The following is an 18,866-nucleotide window of genomic DNA, read 5'->3' on the forward strand; positions in this document are numbered from 1 at the left end:
GGAAGCTCGGAGGAGGGCAGGGTTGTTGCCTGCTCCGGAGGACAGGACAGGTCTATTCAAGACCCAAACTTCCGCTTCAATTTAATTTAAAGAACAAATTAATCTATTGACTGAATTATATGTTGCAATAACATTTTTGTCACTGTCATGACTCCTGCGCTATCGGAATTAAGGAAGAGGAATATGATGGATAAATATTCAAATGTTAGCTTCAATTTTTTGTTTACAAATGTCGTCCACCACACACGTCTGCCATGCTCAGTGTACTCCTCAAAAATTCTTGGGCTCAGATTTGAGTGACTACTGTTAAATGTAAGTAGGAGTTATGTAGTATACTTGCCTGGGAGACACGTTTGTGCAAGGGAAGTTCTCGGCAAAAGGAGCAGAGTACAGCTGGACTGTGCCTCACAGTTTTTTGGCGGTCTGTATATTTCTTCAGCATGTAAGTCTCTGCCTAGGTGTGATGATTTTTCTGAGATGCTGCCTGTATTCATTGCTGTGGGCGTGCTCAGGCAGAGAATGTTCGGGGAGCCGCCCGAGCTGAGTGATTGTTTGACGTCTTCCTTGGAATGTTGATGTTTGGATCAGAAAGAAAAGCAGTGTGAAGAGGTGATGGACGACAGGAACATGTGGTTGGTTCCTCTCAAGAGGGCTTCTATATGTGTTTCCAGCGTAGAGTTTATTTAATTAAACCTATCTGGTACCCTTTCCATGTTAGTTCATCTGGCATGATAGAGGTGTCTCCTGGAATGACAATGGCACTTTGCATGCAGTTCAATATATACTATGGTGTAACAGTGGTCCTTAGCATAACTCCACAATTAGGTTTCAGGCGTAACAGTGTTATTTACTACACATGTTCAATTGTAGAATCTGCAATGGCAATCTTTGTTTTTCTAATTTTAGCAGGTGCAGTCTTCATAACAGTACGTGTAGTTACTGAATGCTAATAATGTGTGAAACTGGAACCTGTATATTTGGTTACCTGCACCTGTCATTGCATCACAAACTGCAAAGCAGGCAGCTGGAGTGGCTGATTGGCACAGTGAGTTGTCTTCTGTCACAATAAGCATCAAGGAACATTCAGTCTGTGATGTCACATGGGCTGTTCTGTGGTATGCTAGTGTATCATCATACCGTTAGAAGCAAACCACGTTATTAATGCACATGTAAAATGTTGGGCATTAGATACTGGTACAAACTTTTCAACTTTTGAGATGCAACAAGGCCGACTGTATTAGGCCAGCCCTGCATTTTCTGTAGCACCAATGCTCCACCACTCTGCATCCATTTTTGTATTTGGCACAACATTTTTATAAGCAGATGATTTTCCACTTTGGAAATATATAGCTTCTAGGTAATGTGGCAGATGCTAAATTATTGCAATATTACATGCTGTTCCCCATGGACCTGACTGAATATTTTATGGCGCCAATGTATTTGATTAATTGTGCTATAATTTTCACCAATTAGACCCATTTTTATGAAACGAACTTTGTGTGTCAGAAGGCTCCAATCTTCGCAGAGGCAGTGATGCTGTACCCGATCACCCTTCCACCAGTGACTCCGCCACATGGGCGAACGCACTAGTGACAGGGAAAGGGGAAGTGGACAGAGAAGAGACACCTTGAGAGCTTCTGGCACCTTCACCGATTGGGTAGATCACTCTTGACCTGGACTTCGGTTACTGTAGATGCCTAATGCACAGAACAGGGGGGAAGAGAATAAACAACAACTTCCACCTACCAACTTTCTCACTCTATGTAAATAATGAATCTTATCCTACCAGTAGTTCCCAAAGGTATTGCTACTCTTCTTTAAGATGTGTAGGTACATTCAGAGAGCTTCATGCCTGCAGGACAAAGGCTAACATTACTGGATGATCCTTACTGAAAAAACTACAACCCAGGAACTAAACTCTCTCACTCCTTCTTTACCTGTAAGCTTTCTGTATTAGCCCCAACTGGGGTTCTGTTTGTATCTGTTAATGTCTTGCAGTGAACATGCGACTCCAAGGATTCCAATGCTGAAAGGAATGAAGCGCGCAAAAAGGAACAAGGGAGGCAAAAGGGGGAGGAAAGAACAGGTTAAACGCAAGAAGGGAATAGCTGTTCAGCACAAGTTCGCCGACAATGGGGAAGAAAGGGGAAGCAGTCGCTGGCTTACTGTTCCTCTCGCAAGCTCCGCAAGAGGTCGATGGATTCCGTTGAACCTTCTGTGAAGAAGTCCTCAGACGAGCTTCAGCAGGGTGAACTGGCTCCCACGACGATGACGGAAGGAGATGAACGAAGTCTCAGTCACTGCAGCAGACGGAAGAACGTTTCTTCACGAACTTCCAGGAATCCACTCAAAAGTAACATTTGGCATATGTTACTCACTCTAGGCAAGTTTCTAGGTTAGCGGACTCAAGAATTTCACTAAACTACTCTATGAACTCCTGTCACGAATACTTGACACGGAGCGTCAGACTCTAGTTGTTTCCTCAGAAACCCGAACAGTTGAAGTGCGCAGTTTGGACGCTGCGCGAGACGCACATCAACTAGCCCTCACGTACTAAACTCTGAATGGCTTAAATGGCTATCGTGGCGGCCATCTTAGGGAGGAACTAAACCCACTATGACCTGAACCTATTTACATGATAACGAAAGGAATCTATTTGGAAATACACGGGTACCAAATATTTACCCGACAAGGCTTTACAATTGTCTTTCCAACATTCCCCACTTTAGGAACATAGGTAGATGCAATTTGTAAATTCCTGACAGTACCCCCTCTCAAAGACCGATTTATCGGTCCAGGTTTGAGAGGTTGCCGTGCATGGAATCTCTTAATGAGTCGTGGAGCATGAATTTGGGCAGCTGGTTCCCAAGACCTTTCCTCAGGGCCGTACCCCTTCCAATCTACCAGATAAAATAGCCTACCTTTCTTGCTTTTGGAGTCTAGAATGTCATGAACCTCGTACTCAGGGTGACCAGAAATAAGGAGGGGTTCAGGTGGTTTACCCAACCTCATGTTGGACTTAGACTTTTTTAGTAAGGAGACGTGGAAGACTGGATGGATCCCCAATTTAACTGGTAACTTTAACCTCACTGTCACCGGACCCATAACCTGCTCAACTGGGTAGGGACCCACAAATCTTGGTTGGAATTTTCTATTCCCTTTTAAATGAAGGTTCTTTGTAGAGAGCCACACCTGATCTCCTACTTTATATTGCGGAGCGGGTTTTCTATGTCTATCTGCACTTTTCTTGTAGACCTGTTTAGCTTTTATCAAGTTCTCTTCTGCAGACTTATGTAAAGTGGACATATTTGTCAACAAGGTCTGCACTGCTGGGACATCTAAATCTTCCTGAGGGCAGAATGGATTAGGGTGGCGTCCAGAATTCAAATAAAAAGGTGAGTAACCTGTAGAAACACTTTTAGCATTATTACTAGCGAATTCTGCCATCCACAAGTGATCTGACCAGTCACCACCCTTCTCAAGGAGAAACAAACGGAGGTACTGTTCCAGTTCTTGGTTAACTCTCTCCGTCTGCCCATCCGACTCGGGGTGATAGCTGGTAGACAACCTTCTCTCAATTCCCAATCCCTTTAGATAGGCTTGCCAGAAACGGGAGATGAACTGGGGACCTCGATCAGAAACCACTATCTTGGGAACCCCATGTAGTCTTACAATGTTCTCACTAAAAGCTTGTGCTAGTTCAGGAGCAGTAGGGGTACCGGACATGGCAATAAAGTGACTCATCTTGGTGAAAGTATCCACAATCACCAGGATAGTATCGAATCCCTTACTGACCGGCAAATCTACAATCAAATCCATTGAGACCGTATGCCATGGATGGGTCGGAGTAGGAAGGGGTTGCAGCAATCCTTGTGGAGCCTGCCGACTAGGTTTACCCCTGGCACACAGTTCACACGACTGCACATATTGCTTGACATGAGAGGACAACCCAGGCCACCAAAAATAGCGCTGAACTAAATCCAAAGTCTTAGAAACTCCTTTATGACCGGCCAAAGGATGATCATGACAGCTTTGCAAGGCTCTTTGTTGGAGAGGAGTTGTCGGGAGATACAACGCTCCTTTGTAGTAGGGTAAACATTGGTTTAACTCTCTCCCCTCACCCGATTGAACCCACTTCTGCATTTCTTCTGAAGATAATCCTTTCCGCACCTCTTCTTGAAAGTTACTCAGGGAAAGAGCACAAATGATTTTAGTCTCTGGAATGATTGGTTGAGGTTCAACAGGATGTTCACAGTCGTCTGTATCCAAGCGGGAAAGCGCATCCGCCTTCCCATTCTTTGTTCCAGGGCAAAAGGTGAGCACAAAATCAAAATCTGCAAAGCACAAGGACCAGCGTAACTGTCGAGGAGTGAGGGTCTTTGCAGATTTCAAGAATTGTAGATTCTTGTGATCAGTAAACACAGTCACAGTATGTTTAGCCCCCAGCAGATAATGCCTCCAGTCCTCAAAGGCATCCTTAACCGCTAGCAATTCCTTTTCTGCAATGGTGTAATTCAGTTCTGCTGGGTTTAATTTTCTAGAGCGATATGCTACCGGATGCAACTGACCAGTCTGGGAGTGTCGTTGAGAGAGAACTCCTCCGATTGCCTGATCTGACGCATCTGCTTCTACAAAGAAGGGTTCTTCCGGGTTGGCATGCAAAAGAATAGGAGCAGACACAAATCTTTCTTTGAGATGGCTAAAAGCCTGAGCAGCTGCTCTGGTCCACTCAAACTGCACACCTTTCTTTAGTAAACGAGTGATGGGTGCAATCAAGTGTGAAAAACTCTGGATGAAGCGCCGATAGAAGTTTGCGAATCCCAAAAATCGCTGTATCTCCTTGATACTCCGTGGTTCTGGCCAATCCTTGACGGCTTGCACTTTTCCTTGATCCATGGTGATTCCATGTGGAGAAAGGACGAATCCTAGAAACTCCACCGTGGTAGCGTGAAAAACACACTTTTCCAGTTTTACATATAAATGATGTGTTCTTAAACGCTCCAACACCATTCTGACGTGCTTGGGATGGTCTCGAGTATTCTGAGAGTAGATCAAAATATCGTCCAGATAAACTATCGCCACCTTGTCAATCAAATCACTCAGAATGTCATTTATGAAATGCTGAAACACAGCAGGTGCATTACACAACCCAAAGGGCATCACGCAATATTCAAAAAGGCCAAATTTGGTACGAAAGGCCGTCTTCCACTCGTGCCCCTCTTTCATCCGCACCAAGTGGTACGCCCCTCGTAAGTCAAGCTTGGTGAAAATCTGTGCTTCTTTGAGTTGATCCAGAAGAACGGAAATTAAAGGCAAGGGGTATCGATTTTTGATTGTTACTAAATTCAAGGCGCGGTAATCAATGCAGGTTCTCAGACTGCCTTCTTGCTTCTTTGGAATGAAAAATAACGGGGAGGATACCGGGGACTGCGATGGTCTGATGAACCCATTGGCCAGATATCGATCCAGATACTCCTTGAGATGGTTATTTTCAGCTTCTGTCAGAGCATAAATCCGACTGCAAGGCAGCATTGCTCCTGGAACCAGATCAATCGTACAATCGTAGGAACGGTGCGGTGGTAAAACCTCCGCTTCCCGTTCACTAAAAACCATCTTCAAATCCTGATATTCGGGAGGAATTTCTCCAGCATTAATTACACAGACTGACTGACCTCCATACGATAGTAAAGAAGCAAGGGAGTTCTCCACGGAGTGTTCTTGGGGCCCATAACAATGTTCCAGACAAAAGCTTGACTGCATACTGACTGTTCGATTAGTCCAATCAATGGTCGGATTGTGTAGAGTCAGCCAAGGTAGACCCAAAATCAATTGGAACTGAGGGGCGTCTATTAAATTGAATTGCATCACTTCTCGATGCCCATCCGATTGAATCAGCTCCAATTCTTCCGTATGACTGATAATCGGCCCAGACGATAAATTGGTTCCGTCAACAGCTCTCACTGGCTCTGGTCTTTCTTTCTTTATGGCTTGAATTCCCATGCTTCGAGCATACCTTATATCACAAAAATTCCCTGTGGCCCCAGAGTCCAACATAATAGCCACTCCAGAAATCTGTCGTCCACGGAATTTTAAGGTCATGTGAAGGATTACATGTGGGATGCACGACTGAAGAGTGTTTAGGATTAAATGCGGATCCGGAGTCGTCTTGTTCTCCTGCACCACCAGAGCGACTCCGCCTACTGATGGCCCCCCCTCGTTTCCCTTAAACGGTATTTTGGGGCGCTTAGGACATTCCTTTACAAAGTGGCCAGCGGTCCCACAATAAAGGCACAATTTCTTCAAACGCCGATTTTCCTTCTCCTCTTTGCTCAATGGCCCACGGATGGCTCCAATTTGCATGGGTTCTGCTTCATTACTCCCTCCGGAACCTTTCTCGAACCGAGCCCGATCGAATCGAGGAACATTTACTCTCCAATCTTTTCTTCTTTCTCCTCTACGCTCTGAATGACGAAAATCCAACTCCAAAACTAAATCCACCAACGCAGACAATTCAGTGGGCCGATTTGGAACTTGGGCTAAGGTATCTTTAATCTCATCTTTCAGTCCTCGATAAAATAAAGCAGCTCGTTTCTCCTCCGGCCAGTTGGTTTCCACAATTAACTTATTAAACTGCGTCAGATATGATAGCAAATCTTTAGAGCCCTGACGCAATTCAAGCAGCTCATTATCAGTGGCCTGAGATATCCTTCTCCTGTCAAAAATTCTGAGGAACTCAGCTTTGAACTTAACAAAATCACAAAGGATTGGGTCATCTTCGCTCACCAAGGGCATTGCCCAATTAGCAGCATCCCCACTAAGATAGGACAAAATAAATGCTACTCTGGATTGTGCATCGGGAAAAAGGGTTGGGCGGCACATGAAATGAAGGGAACATTGAGTTAAAAAGAGTTGGGCTTTTTGCGGATCCCCCGAGAATCTCTCGGGAGCTGCCAGAGGAATTAAAGGGGAGACTGAATGTATAACCTGAGCTACTGATTTAGGATCTGAACTTACAGGACTGGTGTGGGACGAAGAAGGACCCTGAACAGGGTTTCCCATTACTAATCCATCCATCTTCTGAGCTAACACTCTATTTTCTTGCCTAGAAGCCTCCAATTCTAATTTTAAACTTTTATTTTCCTCTCTTACCGCTCCTAACTCTCTCTGGATACCCGCTAACATATCTCCCAGTTCCTTTAGATTTAAGCCCTCCACCATACTGCCTGGGCGAAGTGAATACTTGGGCACTTCAATCTGTCAGAAGGCTCCAATCTTCGCAGAGGCAGTGATGCTGTACCCGATCACCCTTCCACCAGTGACTCCGCCACATGGGCGAACGCACTAGTGACAGGGAAAGGGGAAGTGGACAGAGAAGAGACACCTTGAGAGCTTCTGGCACCTTCACCGATTGGGTAGATCACTCTTGACCTGGACTTCGGTTACTGTAGATGCCTAATGCACAGAACAGGGGGGAAGAGAATAAACAACAACTTCCACCTACCAACTTTCTCACTCTATGTAAATAATGAATCTTATCCTACCAGTAGTTCCCAAAGGTATTGCTACTCTTCTTTAAGATGTGTAGGTACATTCAGAGAGCTTCATGCCTGCAGGACAAAGGCTAACATTACTGGATGATCCTTACTGAAAAAACTACAACCCAGGAACTAAACTCTCTCACTCCTTCTTTACCTGTAAGCTTTCTGTATTAGCCCCAACTGGGGTTCTGTTTGTATCTGTTAATGTCTTGCAGTGAACATGCGACTCCAAGGATTCCAATGCTGAAAGGAATGAAGCGCGCAAAAAGGAACAAGGGAGGCAAAAGGGGGAGGAAAGAACAGGTTAAACGCAAGAAGGGAATAGCTGTTCAGCACAAGTTCGCCGACAATGGGGAAGAAAGGGGAAGCAGTCGCTGGCTTACTGTTCCTCTCGCAAGCTCCGCAAGAGGTCGATGGATTCCGTTGAACCTTCTGTGAAGAAGTCCTCAGACGAGCTTCATCAGGGTGAACTGGCTCCCACGACGATGACGGAAGGAGATGAACGAAGTCTCAGTCACTGCAGCAGACGGAAGAACGTTTCTTCACGAACTTCCAGGAATCCACTCAAAAGTAACATTTGGCATATGTTACTCACTCTAGGCAAGTTTCTAGGTTAGCGGACTCAAGAATTTCACTAAACTACTCTATGAACTCCTGTCACGAATACTTGACATGGAGCGTCAGACTCTAGTTGTTTCCTCAGAAACCCGAACAGTTGAAGTGCGCAGTTTGGACGCTGCGCGAGACGCACATCAACTAGCCCTCACGTACTAAACTCTGAATGGCTTCAATGGCTATCGTGGCGGCCATCTTAGGGAGGAACTAAACCCACTATGACCTGAACCTATTTACATGATAACGAAAGGAATCTATTTGGAAATACACGGGTACCAAATATTTACCCGACAAGGCTTTACAATTGTCTTTCCAACATTCCCCACTTTAGGAACATAGGTAGATGCAATTTGTAAATTCCTGACATTGTGGCAGTATCTACATGTTGTTATATGACATCCCTTTATTAATGTAATTACTACACTTTCACAATTGCTTTATTAACCATCTTGCGTCTGAAATTTGCTTGAAAATGCACCATTTACCCACTCTTTTTTCAAAATGTTCTAGGGGTAGAACCCCCAGAGTCCCCCTTAAGATGTTCGTGCTCACTTGCTACGCTCGCTCGCCACAGTGCACTGTGATAGAAAGTTTACGCCTCACCACTTTTAAATGTCACCAGCCACCACTGGGGTACTTGGCCCACTGACACAAGTGAGGTAGCATTTTAATCAAGAGACCTGGGGGAATGCTGGGTAGTAGGAGATTTGTGTTGGCTTAGTGATCCCACAACTTTCCCTCACAGAAATGTGAGGAAAATGTGATTTTCTTTTAGCAAAATTTGAGGTATGCATGGGATTCTGGGTTGACAATGTGGGGGATCCAAATAAGCCACACCTCCCCGGCCTCCCCTGGGTGCCTAGTTTCCAGAAAAGTCTGTGTTTGGTAGGTTTCCCCAGATGGCAGCTGAACCCAGGACCAAAATCGCAGGTAACCCCCCTTGCAAAACTAGGTATTTTGTGACAGATCCTTTTGATGTCACCACAATATGTTTTGGGCCCTTCCCTGTTGCAGGTAGTCGGCCCACCCACACAAGTGAGACCGTATTTCTATTGTGACATCTGGGTGAACACTGAGTGGTAGGAAATTTGTGGGTTTTTTCTGAGTCTGGAAGATTATGGCACAGTAATGCAACGAAAATAGGTGACTTTAGTCACATTTTGAAGTTTTGCTGTGCATTGTGGGTAAGAAAACTTGGGGGCTTATTTACAAGGCCCGTGCGCCACTTTTGCGTCATTTTTAACATTGGAAAAGTGACGCAAAAGTGGCGCAAGGGGCTTGTAAATCTACCCCTTGGTGTTTAGTTTATGAAAATATCTAGGGGCAGATTTATGAGGCTGTTGCGCCTCTTTGCGCCGCAATTGCGTCACTTTGTTTGACGCAACTGCGGCGCAAACAAGGTGCCCTATTTACAACGTGACGCATCTAGGAGATGCGTCACGTTGTAAAGCACTGCGCCATAAGGAGGCGTTCCTGCGCAGGGTGGGGGCGTTCCTGCGCAGGAACGCCTCCTGAAAGTGGCTGAGTGAAATCTATGAGATTTCACTCAGTCACTTTCAGGGCAATGCTGCGTCAAAACCCTGCGCCTGCTTGAAGCAGGCGTAGGTCTTGACGCAGCATTGTGCAGATGGTGTATGTTGGACAGGCCACATGACGGGCCGCTCTCCCCCGGCTCGACCAAGCCCGAGCCAGTCATACAAGCACCACACACCACCATTGCACGTCCTACGTCCCCTCAGGGACACCTGCCCTCAAGTATGATAACCTCGTGGGTCCGATCCACGGCCGACCCACGCGCCCAGCCCGGGCCGCCATCTTGGACACTTCGCCACGAGGCCGCCTGGCCCCCGATCGACCTCAACCCTGGGCCTAGCCCGGCCTCAGACATTCCGGCACCACCCTCCACCCAGGAGGCGAGCGAGCTACTTGGCCAGTCAATGGGAGAAAGAGGTGTCGATGGTTCTCCCCCGGCCAGTGCCGCTCGCCCATCGCCTCCCCGGGCGCTGGCTCCACCCCCCTGCTGGGTGTCTGGACTCCCTCATCCCGGACCTCCCGACCTCCAAGTGCGAGGGTCCGGACATCAAAGCACGCCAGCCCTATAACTGGGGCAGCTCCAGAACAGGAAGGCAGTTGTATCTTGGAGTCGAGAGACGAAAGAAGAACTCATCCTGGACGGACTACTGGCGCTGCCGTAGCTCTGTCCTGTGCACCATCATCCTGCCTGTTGGCGCTGCCACAGCCGTCGTAACCTTCATCCTTCACCGTCGTCCGGATCTGCTGGCGAGGCCGCGGACCGTTGTAACTGTCATCTGCATCGGGACCTGCTTGGCTTCTCCACGGCCCGTCGACCATCCTTCATCCATATCGGGACCTGCTTGGCTTCTCCACGGCCCGCCGACCAACCTTCATCCATCTCGGGACCTGCTTGGCTCCTCCACGGCCCGATCAGCAACCACGCCGAGCTCGAGGATTAAGAGCTATTGAACTCATTGGTAACTAAGACTGTCCCGCTACCCTTTTCCTCAACCAGAGATCAGAACCGAGGGGACCCCTGAGTCCAGACCTCCTTGTATTATATCAACGTAACCTAAGAAGTGCATATAAAGTCTCGTTAACCTTCAATCTTGTGTGGTGTCCGTCTGTGGGGGGGAAGTTACTTATCTGTACAGTCGTTGGAGACGGCTCTCCCTGGAGACCTCTCCCCGTAATCTCGGCCGACCCTCCCGGTCCGTCTAACATTGGTGGCCAGCGGCGCGATCCGAATCACCGCATAACGTACAGAGAGTAGCTCACCCCACAACGAACAACAATGTCGACTAAAGAGAGCGGATCAACTGAGAAGTTCCAAATGGAAAAGCTAGAGGAATACAGCCATCGTGAACTAAAGCAGTTCTGCATCGAACTAGGTATCGCTACCACCGGACTAAGTACCAAGGACGATTTTAAGCATGCCCTAGAATCTTGGGCAGAGACCGGGGATGTCGAAGCCCCGGAGCAAAGCACCGCGAAAAAGACCAACACGGCCCCTGAAGAGCAAAGAACGGGTCTCTCGCAAGACGAGATCCAAGAAAGAGAAAAAGCCCGACTACACGAACTTGAAATGGCCCGACTCAAGATGGACATAGAACTCAAATTGGCCGAGCAAAAAATAAACTTAGAGCACCTTCGCCTCCGAGAAGAAAGAGAGGAGAAACAGAGGCAAAGGGAGCTCGAGGAAAAAAGACTAACGTACGAGCACGAGCGGAACCTAGCCGAGATCAACCTGCGCAAACAGAATAAAGAATTGGGGGTGCCCGACAGACCGTCCACCCCCGGGACCACGGACAAAAAAGTGCACATCCCCAAGGATGTGGTCCGAGAATATTTTCGAGAAGACGACATCCAGCAATGGTTTAAGGCATATGAAATCGCGATGACTGCGCACCGGATCGATAGAGCCGACTGGGGAGCCGGCCTATGGGGCAAATTCCTCAATGAGGGCCGCGATACTCTGTTACAGCTCCCAGACCACCAGATGACCTCCTACGACCATATGAAAGCGGCCCTCCTCACTCGCTATGGCCTCACGCCCGAGATGTACCGTCAGAGGTTCCGAGACTGCACACGCATTCCAGGTACAACTTGGGTGGACTATGTAACGTACTTCAGCCGAGCCTTCGAAGGCTGGATCAGAGGGAACAACGTCACGACCTACGAGCAGTTGTTCAATCTGATGGTATGGGAGCATCTGTCCAACAACTGCTTCATTGAACTACGCCAACACCTCCTCGACAGCAAGTTAACCGATCCCCGGCAGCTCGCAGCCGAAGCTGACCGGTGGGAGATCACCCGAGTGGGCCGGAATGGGTCCTACGAGCAGAATAGGAACAACAATGGTCACCACCGATCCAGAGGAGGAGGAGGGGGCCAAGGACGAGGAAGAGACAACACTCCGGCCGCCCCCACTACCAGCACCACCCCCCCGGCCAACCGGGGCAGCACCCCGGCGCGACCGGGATACAGAGCCAATGTTACATGTCACCGATGCCAACGAGTAGGCCACTATGCAAATGACCCAAGCTGCCCGCAGTATCCGAGCCCAAGACCCCGCCAGGTGGCCGCCGCGGCACTAGGGGAAGAACAGATCTCCGAGGAACCAGAAACAGACGAGCAAGAGTATCAAGGGTGGGAGCCAGCCGCCATGACTCTCGCGTGCTTAGGGGGAAGAGACATGGTCCCGCGGGTCCCCCTACCCGCTAACACCCAGAAGTACAGCCAATGGGTGAGCATCAATGGACAACGGGCCGAAGCCCTTCGAGACACCGGGGCCAGTGTGACAGCCGTCCGCTGTCATCTGGTGACCCCAGAACAATATCTACCGAACATTCTCTGCCCTGTACGATCAGCCGACAACTCGGAGAGTCTGTGTCGGATGGCCTGCGTCCCCTTTGAGTGGGGAGGGGTCTCCGGCATGTTGAAAGTAACGGTCCGAGACGACGCCCCCGTGGACTGCCTCCTCGGAAATGACCTGGAAAGCTCCCCGTGGGCAGCCGTGGAGCGAAAAGAACACTTGGGGATGTTGGGCGTCCCAGACTGGGCGTGCGTCACCACCCGGTCTATGGCCGCCCGTGCCAACCATCACCCGGAAGAACCAGAATGGCCGGCGCCTCCGCCTCCGGTCGCCCCCGCCGAGACCCCCGACCAGGGCATCCCCCTCGAACCTGCTCAACCTTCCGACCTTGCTAATCTCGACCAGTGGGCTCAAGAAGGGGGGCCCACACAAGAACAATTTCGTCAGGAGCAGAAGACCTGTCCCTCCCTTGAGGGACTCCGACAACAAGCGCTCGCCCAAAGCGCAGGGGATACCTCCGGAACTCATTGGGTCTACTGGGACAATGACCTACTGTACAGCGAGCAACGAATCGCCGAGCTGGGGGCCAACCGAGTACTAGTGGTGCCACTCCGCTTTAGAGACTTCCTGCTAAATCTGGCCCACGATGTCCCCCTGGCAGGGCACCTGGGACAAGATAAAACCTACAGCCGCCTAGTGACCCACTTCTTCTGGCCAAAAATGAGAAACGATGTGCACCAGCATTGCCGATCTTGCCCCACGTGCCAAGCCAGTGGGAAGAGCGGCCGCAAATTAAAGGCCCCCCTGCAACCCTTTCCCGTAGTCACGACCCCATTTGAGAGGGTCGGAATAGACATTGTGGGGCCCCTAGACCCACGTACAAGACAAGGCCATCGCTTCATCCTAGTACTAGTGGACCACGCCACCCGCTACCCTGAGGCTATTCCTCTCCGGACCGTCACAGCCCCAGTGGTCGGCAGGGCCCTGATGGGGATCTTCTCCCGTGTGGGGTTCCCCCGAGAAGTCGTCAGTGACAGAGGCACGAACTTTATTTCCAAATACATGAAGTCCCTCTGGCAACAGTGTGGGGTCACCTACCGCTTCACGACCCCCTATCACCCCCAAGGAAACGGACTTGTTGAGCGGTTCAATCGCACTCTAAAAGGGATGATCGGGGGATTGGAAGAACCCCTCCGTCGCCAGTGGGACGTGCTGCTGCCGTGCCTCCTCTTCGCCTACCGGGAGGTCCCACAGAAGTCCCTAGGCTTCAGCCCATTCGAGCTGCTCTATGGGCACCCAGTACGGGGGCCACTCAGCCTGATCAAAGAAGGCTGGGAGTTGCCTCCGGCCAAGAGTCCTCCAGATGTCTTCCGGTACCTCCTCACCCTCCGCAACCAGTCCCAGCGGTTCAGAGACCTAGCGAAAGCCAACCTAGAGGCCAGTCAAGAGGACATGAAGAGATGGTATGACCAGAACGCCTCATCTATTGAATTCGAGCCGGGGCAACAGGTCTGGGTAATGTCCCCCACAGAACCGTGCGCTCTCCAAGACAAATGGACGGGACCCTTCAAAGTAATCGAGCGCAAGGGACCCGCCACCTATCTGATCGATATGGAGTCCGCCCGGAATCCGCTCCGAGTCCTCCACACCAACAGACTGAAACCCCACTTTGCACAAACAGAACTCAGCCTCTTGATGGCCACAGACAACGGGGTTGAGGACGACTCCGAGCCTCTCCCTGACCTCTTGCGGACCCAGGAGCAAGACGGCTCCGTGGATGGGGTCCGACTCTCGGAGACCCTCTCCCAGGAACAACGCCAAGAGTGCCAAGCCCTCCTATCACGGTTTGCCAGCCTGTTCTCCCTCACCCCAGGTGTCACTTCCTGGTGTGTGCACGATGTGGACACCGGAGACAGCCCTCCTATCCGCCACCGGGCCTACCGCGTACCTGATCGGGTACGGGCCTGCATCCAGGCGGAAGTAACTAAGATGCTCACGCTCGGGGTCATCGAGCCCTCCGACAGTCCATGGGCCAGCCCGGTCGTACTGGTCCCCAAAGCAGCCGCCCCCGGAACCACACCCGAACTCCGGTTCTGTGTCGACTACCGGGGCCTGAATGAAGTCACCAGAACGGACGCACACCCCATCCCCCGGGCAGATGAACTGGTCGACCGAATGGGCGCTGCCCGCTACCTCAGCATCTTCGATCTAACGGCAGGATATTGGCAGATCGGCCTCACACCCCGAGCACAAGAACGTTCTGCCTTCTCCACCCCCGATGGCCACTATCACTTCACGGTCATGCCCTTCGGCATGAAAAATGCCCCAGCGACGTTCCAACGGCTCGTCAATCAGGTCCTGGCGGGGCTCGAAGAGTTCAGCGCCGCCTACCTGGACGACATCGCTGTGTACAGCCACCACTGGACCGAGCACCTCCACCACCTCCAAGCAGTGTTGCAAGCCCTTCAGCGAGCTGGCCTCACGATCAAGGCCAGCAAATGTCAAATTGGACAAGGGTCAGTGACCTACCTCGGACACCAAGTGGGAAGCGGTCTAGTGGCCCCTCTTCAACTGAAAATTGCCGCCATCCAGAACTGGCAACCCCCTAACACTCAAACTGAGGTGCGAGCCTTCCTGGGCCTCACGGGCTACTACCGAAGGTTCGTGAAAGACTATGGTACCATCGTGGGGCCTCTCACCGAACTCACGTCGAAAAATCAGCCCAAGAAGGTGAACTGGACCCCAGAGTGTCAAGCGGCCTTCGAACAGCTAAAGGCCGCCATGTGTTCCGCTCCTGTACTCCAGGCCCCAGACTACAGCCGGGAGTTCGTCGTCCAGACGGATGCCTCCGACCAGGGCATTGGGGCGGTCCTGTCCCAGGTGAACACCGAAGGCCTTGATCAACCGGTGGCCTTCATCAGCCGGAGACTCCTACCACGGGAGCAACGCTGGAGCACCATAGAGAGGGAAGCCTTCGCTGTGGTATGGGCCCTCAAGAAGCTCCGACCCTACCTTTTTGGCACCCACTTCCGGGTGCAGACTGACCACCGACCCCTGCAGTGGTTGATGCATATGCGGGGGGAAAACCCAAAACTGCTACGCTGGTCCATCTCCTTGCAAGGTATGGACTTTACCGTTGAACACCGGCCTGGGTCTGACCACGCCAACGCGGATGGCCTGTCCCGGTTTTTCCGCCTCGACGAAGAGAGTCCCCAAGAGGATGGGTAACTCTCCCCGCCTTCAGCTGGGGGGGACGCATGTTGGACAGGCCACATGACGGGCCGCTCTCCCCCGGCTCGACCAAGCCCGAGCCAGTCATACAAGCACCACACACCACCATTGCACGTCCTACGTCCCCTCAGGGACACCTGCCCTCAAGTATGATAACCTCGTGGGTCCGATCCACGGCCGACCCACGCGCCCAGCCCGGGCCGCCATCTTGGACACTTCGCCACGAGGCCGCCTGGCCCCCGATCGACCTCAACCCTGGGCCTAGCCCGGCCTCAGACATTCCGGCACCACCCTCCACCCAGGAGGCGAGCGAGCTACTTGGCCAGTCAATGGGAGAAAGAGGTGTCGATGGTTCTCCCCCGGCCAGTGCCGCTCGCCCATCGCCTCCCCGGGCGCTGGCTCCACCCCCCTGCTGGGTGTCTGGACTCCCTCATCCCGGACCTCCCGACCTCCAAGTGCGAGGGTCCGGACATCAAAGCACGCCAGCCCTATAACTGGGGCAGCTCCAGAACAGGAAGGCAGTTGTATCTTGGAGTCGAGAGACGAAAGAAGAACTCATCCTGGACGGACTACTGGCGCTGCCGTAGCTCTGTCCTGTGCACCATCATCCTGCCTGTTGGCGCTGCCACAGCCGTCGTAACCTTCATCCTTCACCGTCGTCCGGATCTGCTGGCGAGGCCGCGGACCGTTGTAACTGTCATCTGCATCGGGACCTGCTTGGCTTCTCCACGGCCCGTCGACCATCCTTCATCCATATCGGGACCTGCTTGGCTTCTCCACGGCCCGCCGACCAACCTTCATCCATCTCGGGACCTGCTTGGCTCCTCCACGGCCCGATCAGCAACCACGCCGAGCTCGAGGATTAAGAGCTATTGAACTCATTGGTAACTAAGACTGTCCCGCTACCCTTTTCCTCAACCAGAGATCAGAACCGAGGGGACCCCTGAGTCCAGACCTCCTTGTATTATATCAACGTAACCTAAGAAGTGCATATAAAGTCTCGTTAACCTTCAATCTTGTGTGGTGTCCGTCTGTGGGGGGGAAGTTACTTATCTGTACAGTCGTTGGAGACGGCTCTCCCTGGAGACCTCTCCCCGTAATCTCGGCCGACCCTCCCGGTCCGTCTAACAGTGTACCCCCGAGCCTTGCTGGAGCTGCGTCGCGCTTGCGACGCAACTCCAGCAATGCGTCACATTTCCGGCACAGATGCGTGACGCATCTGTGCCGTTTTTGCACCATGGTGCGCCGCATTATAAATGCGGCGTACCATGGGTGGCGGAGCTGTGGCGCACTGTGGCGCACGTTAACTGGCGCATCCCTGGGGATGCGCCAGTTAACATAAATCTGCCCCCTAGAGTTGGTAGATTTTTCCTAGAGACAATGTACATCCTGACAGAGAAAGACAGAAAAGACAAATATTACTGCACAGCCATCTATTCCTCAAGAACACACACATACTGGTTGGATTTGGCACAAGGATGAGTGATGGTTCAATATATAAAATGTTATTAACACGAGATTTCACAAAAATTAAATGTACTGTTAATAATTGAAAGTTCAAAACACTGAACCAGTGCCTCACAGCTCGTGAGCTGTAAAGCTGAGTCGAGGCTCCAACCGCCTTACAGACCATTCACCCACCTTTCATACGTGACACACACAAGACCATTCACACCGCCAGCCATGGAACCAACACATTGCAACGTTCACAAAAAGATACAATGTACACCCTGGCAGAGAAAGACAGAAAAGACAATTATTACTGCACAACCATCTATTCCTCAAGTACACAGACATACTGGTTGCATTTGGCACAAGTGTGAGTGATGATTCGTTATATAACATTTTATTAATAAGCGATTTCACAAAAATGAAATGCACTATTAATGCCTTTTCAGGCTATTTTCATACGTGACACGCACAAAACCATTCACACTGAGAGCCGCGGGCCCAGCACATTACAACACTCACATCAACAGACAGCGCCATTCAAGGGCCCATCACTTTCATATGCCCACATGCCTGACAGAGCAACTACACCAGCTGACAGAGTGTGTAGACTAGCGTTTGGCTAAGAGTGTGTGTAGTGATCAGCAAGAAGTAACTACTCACACACCGCCAGCCTAGTGCCAATCCACATACACCGCCAATCAAGCGCCAGTCCACACACACCACCAGCCAAGCCCCAGGCCACGCACACCGCCAGCCAAGCGCCAGTCCACACACGCTGCCAGTCAAGCCCCAGGCCACGCTCACCGCCAGCCCAGCATCAGTCCATGCACATTGCAAGCCAAGCCCCAGTCCATGTACACCGCCAAACAAGCATCAGTCAACGCACACCACCAGCTAAGCACCAGTTCATGCACACCACCAGTCAAGCACCAGCCCGCACACACCACCAGCCAAGCACCAGTTCATGCAGTCCTCACATTTTGTTTTTTTACAAAAAAGAAAAAACAAACCAATTATAAGTAGATATAAAACTACAAACACAAAAGCTCCTACTAAATACATCACACTAATGTCAACCATGGAACTGAACTAAAAATATAAAACAATACAGACCAGGCAGTTCACTTTTATACTCACGGATGCTCCCAAAAGTTATTTTGCGTGTGAGACATTCTAAAACAAGTAGGCACACACAGTGCCGGTTTAGAAGGACACTCGGGGCAGTACATACGAGTCTCCTTCAGTGCACCTCTTCACATACATACTCTTCATCTCCTACTAAGAAAGTCTTTTTTGGGTGAGGAGGAATGTGATCAGCAAAGTGGCAATCTTTCAATCTAGGCACATCATCCACCACTCCAACTCTAGGAACACTTGCCTGTTCTACTACAACAAGGCTGCCTATCACAGACTTCTGAAACTTAGCAAATGTCATCCTTGACTCTGGAGAATATTCCTCATATACAACAAAAGCATTAAAGGTTGGTAAGTGGAAAAGATGGATAGCCAACTTTGTATACCAACTGTAAGCATTACAAAGAGCAGTGTATGGTTCCAACCTCTGATCTACTCTATCAACACCACCCGGGTGCCTGTTATTGTCTAAAAGGCACACAGGTTTGCGCACTTCAGCAACCTGACCCCAAACAGTCACAGGTGAAGTACTTTCATCATGGATGGTAGTCAGCATGTACACATCT

This window comes from Lissotriton vulgaris, chromosome 2_1, assembly GCF_964263255.1.
Source record: "Lissotriton vulgaris chromosome 2_1, aLisVul1.2, whole genome shotgun sequence".
Taxonomy (NCBI): Eukaryota; Metazoa; Chordata; class Amphibia; order Caudata; family Salamandridae; genus Lissotriton; species Lissotriton vulgaris.